This window comes from Trachypithecus francoisi, unplaced genomic scaffold, assembly GCF_009764315.1.
Source record: "Trachypithecus francoisi isolate TF-2019V2 unplaced genomic scaffold, Tfra_2.0 Lachesis_group6, whole genome shotgun sequence".
In the NCBI taxonomy this organism is placed as follows: domain Eukaryota; kingdom Metazoa; phylum Chordata; class Mammalia; order Primates; family Cercopithecidae; genus Trachypithecus; species Trachypithecus francoisi.
Window position 1 is genome coordinate 78,083,335 of NW_022681471.1, and position 7,736 is coordinate 78,091,070.

Consider the following 7,736-nt stretch of genomic DNA (forward strand, 5'->3'; position numbering starts at 1 on the left):
CCACCATCCCCTCATGCCACTACCACCATTGCTGCTGTCTAGAACAGGGTGCAGTCTTCTCTACTTTTGTTTGGAAATTCTAACAACCCACCTCTAATGCTAATGAGTTGATAAAGATTGATACAGTATTGCTCTGAGGTGACAGAACTCCCAGTTCTGCCACTCTTCCCTTTGTGCCCTTGGGAAAATACCCCCACTTCTCTAAACTTAATTTTTTCCCAACTCAAAATTAAGGGTGGTAGACTAGAATGGTCTCTGAAAGCAGCAAATTGTTCCAACATCTTTCACTTCTAGGCAATGAGAAGGACAAGACTGTCTTTGATGTTTTGCCATAATTCTGATCCTCTCTTAGTGTTCCTTAAATGGAAACCTCTCTGCCTACAGCCTCTCAGTTCTGATAAGTACCCGCAGTTTTCACCAGCAACTCCTAGCCCTGTCTCCTTCCCTTCCTCAACCTGGTCCCAACACAAACAAAAGCTTTTCTCTCCCAATCAAGGTGTCTGTGAGTCATAATAGTTTACTGTGAGGAACAGACTCAATGAAGATAACAAACTGCTTTTTACCCTATCATATAATTTGCCTGCCGGGTGCAGTGGCTCATGCCTGTAATTCCAGCACTTTGGGAGGCCAAGACGGGCAGATCACCTGAGGTCAGGAGTTCGAGATCAGACTGGCCAACATGGCGAAACTCCATTTCTACTAAAAATACAAAAATTAGCCGGGCGTGGTGGCATGCACCTATAACCCCAGCTACTCGGAAAGCTGAGGCAGGAGAATTGCTTGAACCTGGGAGGCAGAGGTTGCAGTGAGCTGAGATCATGCCACTGCACTCCAGCCTGGGTGACAGAGCAAGATTCCCTCTCAAAAAATAATAAAATAAAATAATTTGTCTATACGGTCTTGTCATTAGTTTATTGCACCACCCCACCACTGCTGATTCCCACAAGCCTCTCCCAGAAAAACCACAAACAGACCCTGGGACGGAGACTTTGAAGGATATTTTGAAGGATATTTTATTTAAAAGTTTTGTAAACAGAATTATTCTCACAGCTTCAGCAACAGCAAGGGCTCAATTCAACCTCCCAGTCCAGACTAGTTGCTTGGGATACTTCCTCAGACAACCCAGTGGCTTGATTTGAAGTTAGACCTGAGAGGGTCCCTTCTCTTCCTCCTGGAAGCCATTTCCAAAAGATGTGTATGGTGGGAAGCACCACAGGAAAAGGAGGGAGGAAAAAACATGCAGGTAGTTAAAAAATAAAATAAAAAGGTAAAAGAGGTGGGAAGGTAGCAGCGAGGATTGGGGTAGACCCATTGTAGGTACTAAAAAGTGTTTGGAAAAACTAATAAAGAATTAATAAATAAGCAAAATCAAAATTGGTGTTGTTTTGAGATGGAGTCCCTCTCTGTCTCCCAGGCTAGAGTGCAGTGATGTGATCTAGGCTCATTGCAACCTCCTTCTCCTGGGTTCAAGCGATTCTCCTGCCTCCGTCTCCTGAGTAGCTGGGATTACAGGCGTGCACCACCACGCCTGGCTAATTTTTGTATTTTTAGTAAAGACGAGGTTTTACCATATTGGCCAGGCTGGTCTTGAACTCCTGAGCTCAAGTAATCCGTCCACCTCAGCCTCCCAAAATTGCTGGGATTACAGGTGTGAGCCACTGCACCTGGCCTCAAAATTGTTTTTGTAATCTGGAAGAGGAAATTGCTTGCCGATTGTTGCCAAAAATCCCAGTTTCTTCGTTCCTGTCCATGTGATGTTCAATGATAACATTTCATATCTATAGGTGATTACATACTGTTATCATGGCTGAAGTATTGTGATTAATATTGGCTAATACATTGTAATTAATGATAGCTAATACTGTATCTAAAATATTATGAAAAAGTCACAGAGATGAGGACGAGTGGGCAAGGATAAAATGGGATGAAGAGAGACCAGGCGCAGTAGCTCACACCTGTAATCCCAGGACTTTGGGAGGCTGAGGTGGGCAGATCATGAGGTCAGGAGTTTGAGACCAGCCTGGCCAGCATGGTGAAATCACGTCTCTACTAAAAATACAAAAATTAGCTGGGTATGGTGGCACGTGCCTGTAGTCCCAGCTACTCGGGAGGCTGAGGGAAGAGAATCGCTTGAACCTAGGAGGTGGAGGTTGCAGTGAGCCAAAATGGCGTCACTGAACTCCAGCCTGGAAAAAAAATGGATGAAGAGGATATCATGGAGTTAGAGTGCTTTGGTTCAGAACTGACTGATCTGCATCTGCTTGAGTCTCTAGGGACCTTCAAAGGCCTTCTTATAGCTCTAAGGAGCATTTGTCCCAGGAGCAGTAGGGGGAGCAATGCTACAATCTGGCTATGCTTGGGCACTGAAGGTACCAATTGCCATCAATACCCTAACCAGTTGCTGTCAGGTACTCACAGATAATTACTATCAATACCCACAGGCAATCACCATAATACTCATAGGCAATCAATGTTGATATCCTATGGCTACCATCACTCAGAAGTCTCTCATCTGGACCCTAGTCTAGATGGCAGGGGCAGGGATGAGGGAATGGAAGAGGAGAACTGGTTGAGAGGGAGATATAGCACTAATCCCAGAAGAACTACTTTCTATCCTTTCTGGTCACTCCAGGGTTAAGAAAAAGGCCTAGGGTAGGGCAAGGGAAAGCTGAAGCCTAGCTAGCCTTGCCCCAGGCCCTTCCTTCAGGGTGTCCCCTTGATAACAGGGAAAAGTATGACCTTTAGGTAATGGTTACCTGATCCTGACTAGCAGGAATTGCCATGATCTGGGGCTCTTTCTTTTCTGTAACCAGAAACTGGCAAAAGGAAAGAAGGGAAGGTGGGGTCCATCCCTCTTGATCAACGGGCCTATTTACAGGGTCCCACTGGGCCTTAGTTTCTGGCGAGCCAGGGCTACAGCATAATAGCGCTGGAAGCGGATCAGGAGCACAGGAACCAGCAAGATACCAGTGCACATGCCTGCAGTGGCTGTGAGAGCAGCAGTGGGTTGGCCCGAAGCAGAGAGGGGATAGATATCTCCATAGCTGACAGTAGTGAGAGTTATGACAGTCCACCAGAGACATGTAAAGATGTCTCCCAAGTGGGGCTCACTTTGACCTGAGATGGACAAGCCTAAGAGCTCCCCAGAGAGGAAGAACAAGCCAAAGAATAAGATTTCAGCAACCTAACTCAGGAGAAAGGCACCACCTCTTTCCAGGAAGAATGGAGGGTATGAACAAGGACTCTCATGGCCAAGGATTTTTCAAGGAAGCCCAGGAGACGAACCAGCTTGAGGACATAGAGAGAACGAATGGCCCCAAGAATTCGGCTAAGATAGAGTTGCCGTACAGCCTTGTCGCCTACCACTAATTCCACCAATGCAGGGAACAAACAGAAGACATCAGCTAGACTGAGAGGGCTACACAAGAAGCGCACCTTATCAAGGCAAGAAATGGTCCAGGCAAAGAGCTCAGTTCCAAACCAAAGGGGACAGAGCAGCTCCAGGTTATAGCAGATGTGGGGCATGGCGGTAAACAAAACTGTTGTTCTGCTGCTACTGCTGCTGCTGGCTTTCCCCCACCCCCATCCCATGTTCCGTAGTAGTAAAATTGACAGAGAAGTAATCCAGCTGGACCTCTGTCTCCTGGAAGAAGATGACCAGGGCATACATGGCAAAGAGTGTGGAGATCAGGGAAAGGCACTAGAGAAAAAGATGCTTGTGAGAATCCCATTTGCCAGCATCCCCACCTCTCTAACTATACTTCCACCCTTCTTGGCTTCCCTTTTTGAGGGATGCCCCCAAATTGTGCCGGAAGTCTATAGATTCGAGTCCCAAGCACCATGTCAAGTGTGTAGACATTGTGGCATTTTGGGAGGGTCCTTTGGGGGTAGGAGTGTCTGGCATGGTGCCACACACTGTTAATTAGTTACCCTGGCCCCTAAGGAAGACTGAGGTTGGTCAAGAAGCACCCAGAGCCAGGATTTTAAGTATTTTGCAGTCCCTGGCCTTCTATGTGGTTCAGAAGAAGGCATTCATGCATGCAGGCATTCTCACAGGCCTCCCAGGACAGAAAGTCCTGGGTGTAGGTCTCCTTGCCACTTAGCGTGAGCTGGCAGCAAGGTGCCAGGGGTGCTTCTGCCAGGCCCCAATAAGCCAACTCCTCCTCTAGGATATCCCAACAAACGTTGGCAGGGCAGTGCAGCTGCTGAGTATGGTAGTAACCCAGCACATAGCCAAAGAGCTCAGGGTTGCTGTCAAAGAAAAACTCTCGGCCGGCCACAGTGGCTCACACCTGTAGTCAGAAGTTCCAGACCAGCCTGACCAACATGGTGAAACCTCGTCTCTACTAAATACAAAAAATTAGCCGGGCATAGTGGTGCACACCTGTAATCCTAGCTACTTGGGAGGCTGAGGCAGGAAAATCACTTGAACCCAGGAGGCAGAGGTTGCAGTGAGTCGAGATTGTGCCATTGCACTCCAGCCTGGGCAACAAGAACAAAACTCCATTTCAGAAAAAAAAAAAAAAAGAAAGAAAGAAAGAAAGAGAAAAGAAAAGAAAAGCTCTCGAACCAGTGGGCCCTGAGCACCTGGGGTGCCAGGCGGGGACGGCTCAGTTGGCTTGTAGAGGCAGGTACCTGAAAAGGCCCTCATGGTGCTGATGTAGATCAGGTGGCATATGCCGCCAACATCCAGGATCAGTTTACTATCCAAGCCCTCCATGGAAAACTGTGAGCCTGCTTCTAGGCTGGCTGGGATCTGCTGGCAAGAGGAGGGATGACAGGGGTTAGGACATGGCCCTCCTGCCTTCCTCTCCCTTCCCACGTTTGACCAGGGCAGAAAGGGGGCTGAGAGCCACAGAAGTGATATGACAGCCCAGGCACCATAGGGAGGTTATCCCAGGCAGGGAGCTGGAGTGCCTTTTCCTCCTGGGTCTTCAGGAATCAGGAGGACAGCAAGCTCTCAAGTGTGGTCACAGTGACTGGCCAGTCTCTCCTGGGCGCAGCAGTTCCAGGAGAAAAACCAGCCTAGCCTGGAAACAGATGTCTTTCAGGGGCTCTTGGGAGGCACCTGGTGGCTCTGAGAGAATAGTTGTGCCACGGTATACAGCAGGGGAAGTTACAGACGGGCAACTGCAGACTAAATGGCCAAGATAGGAATGGGGCATCTCTTAATCTTCTGTCATCACTTTGAAAACTTGGGACTGGGGTGGGGTGGGATGGGAAAGGAGTAAATGGAAAAGCCACCACGGGAGGCTAAGTGCAGGGGATAGAGAGTGGAGTGAAAATGGGAGTGATAGGGAAGCTGGAGGGCCTTAGAGATCCCCAGGCCTCCACAGGGAGTAGGAGGTGCCTGACTGGAGAAACTGGCTTGGGGGTCAGCAGATCCGACAGTGATGGTTGTTGACTCCAACTCCCCTGGCGCCCGGTCCTGGGCACTTCTCAGCAGCAGCACCAGCAGCATCGGCACTAGCAGCCTCTGTGATTCTTTCTACTGGGCACCCTAAAATTGCTTTGGGCTTAATGAGTTCCTTGTCTGGGAATAGAAAGGAATAAGAACAGAGTGGGGAGTTGGGGAAGGAGAGAGAGAGAGAAAGAGGGAGAGAGGGCAAGAGGAACACAGAAAAGCAAATGGCTGGGGGTGGGGGTCAAAACACCTACACTGATCAACATTTCAGTGTCCCCTATCCACTGAGAAGAGTTTGCCTAAGCCTCCCATGTTTGTCCCTGAGGGCAAAAAAAAGAGGGCACAGGCTGGTATTCCCAGTCCAGGAATCTCTCCCAACCCCCAGCCAGCCCCTGCTCACTCACTTGGTTGTTTTGTATGGTCCACGAACACTGGCAGTTAAGGGACTGATGGCTGGTTGAGCGGCGGGGCCGGAGGTGGCGGGGTGGGTGGTGTGGCCAGCCTTGCTGCTGCCCCCGCAGTTCATGGCTGCCTCTGCATGGAGAGATCTCAGGCCCCAGGGCCAGGGTGTGCTCATGGAAGAGATAGCCAAGAGCCAGGGTTTTCCGGGAGCCTCTTATTCCTGCTGTGGCCAGATGATTAAGGGCAACAACTCAACCCAGGGCTGTATGCGCCCCTGCTTGCTTGTTTAGGGAGGCAGTCCTGGCCCCCAGCCAGCAGGACCCTGGCCAACTTTGCTGCTCCTCCTTCTCCTCCCCCCCCGCCACCCGCGCCCTTCATTCCAGCCTGCAGCAGAGGGAAAGCAGGAGGCAGCAGCTGGAGGAAAAACAGTAAGTTAGATGGTCAGGCTGCAGCCAAGAAGATATCTCACGAGACCAGTTAATATTTGGAACAACTTTCTACCCCATCATCCAACCCCACTCTAATTCCCCACCCTTCCCCCAGCTCTGCTGCAGTCCTCCTATCAGAAGCCTGCAGAGGAGGAAGGGGCGTGGGGGGAGGAGCAAAACAAGGACCAGGAGACAGCCCGGGAGGCCAGTTGTGTTCCTGACTGTATCCAGCTGTTTCTGCCCACTCATTTTTATTTTCTTTTCTCTAGAGGCCCTCATGCCAAGGCAGGTGATAGGGATTGGAGAAGGGGAGGGGCAGGGGAACAAGAGAGAATCCTGCTTGCCTGTGGCTGTGCCAGAACTGGCAGATACCCCAGTCCCTTTGAGAAAAGCCATAGCCCCTCCTCCCACCCTTCCCCAACTCCTGCCTCCAGGACTCCTCCCTGAGGATTGAGCCAGTCTCCTATTTTGCTAATGAGAGTTTGCCAATGGAGCACCTAGATGAATCTAAATTCCAAGGTAGCCCCCACCCCTTGACCCAGTCTCCATGCCTCTCTCCCTTCACCAGACCAAAAATTTCTATGAGGAATAAAAAGTCCTACCACAATCCAACACCCTCCTTAACTCTTCTTTTCAGCCCATTCCTCCCTCAGAGCCAGGGCTGAGCTGAATTGAGAGTTTCAAGACATGCTAGCAGGCTCCTGGCTCCTCTTCCCTCTTCATTACTGACTTGCTGTATGCCTGGTGCAGGGGGTAGTTTCCTCAGTGGACTTCATGGCTAGAATGGAGCGGAGGGGAGTAGTGACAAACACAAAGGTGCACAGGGACCCCTGAGTTCAGTTCTACAGAAATGGATTCTTAACTCAACAAAAAATGGCAAATAAGAACTTGGGCACTTGGAGATTTTCAGAGTGGGGAGGGTAGAAGCAGCAGCTCCCTCTCTCTGCCCGCCCTCTTTCCCTTCCCCTCACTTGTGCTTACCCTCAACCACTCCAGTGCATTTGCTTCTTACTTCCCTAAACCTGCCAGTCTCATGCATGGTGCTTTTCTTCAGGACACTGCTCTATCCCCTCCAGCTGTATATCAACTACTTCTTCTTCCATATCCATCTCTAATGTCTCACCACTTTGTGGGAGCCTTCCTTGATGCCTTTCCTCCAAGACAGGGTGCTGTCCTCTGCATTCTCATAACCTGCTTTGGTTTTTTTTCCTAGAGTACTTTTCATACTTCTCCCTCCAGCCATGCTCCTGGCATTGAGTGGGCACTCATCGGCTATTGAACAAATACAAGTTATAACCTCTTATGGTTACCAGATCTCTCACTTTTCAGAATACAGTCTTCTGCTTTCCTTAAGTCTAACCTAAATCCCACCTGCTTTATTATCCTAATTAGAGTGATGCCAGCTCCCATAATGCCTCAGCCTTTTCCTATTTGTCGCTGGCTGGTGAGGTCTAACTGGAGACAAACTGGTGACTAGTCCTGCAAATGCAGCCACAGCAGGG

The 7,736-nt window shown here is 49.6% G+C and overlaps 1 long non-coding RNA gene across 2 annotated transcripts; it reads right to left on the reverse strand.

Annotated features, from left to right (window-relative positions):
- Positions 1-1,009: 1,009 nt before the first annotated feature.
- LOC117077447 lies at positions 1,010-6,304 on the reverse strand. Of its 2 annotated transcripts, none has more exons than XR_004434768.1 (3): positions 5,809-6,303; positions 4,636-4,759; positions 1,010-1,171 (listed from the first exon to the last, which is right to left on the reverse strand). It is a non-coding gene; the product is annotated as an uncharacterized LOC117077447 (long non-coding RNA). The 2 variants fall into 2 exon arrangements; XR_004434769.1 differs by lacking the exon at positions 1,010-1,171 and adding an exon at positions 4,426-4,482 and having other exon boundaries at positions 5,809-6,304.
- Positions 6,305-7,736: the final 1,432 nt, after the last annotated feature.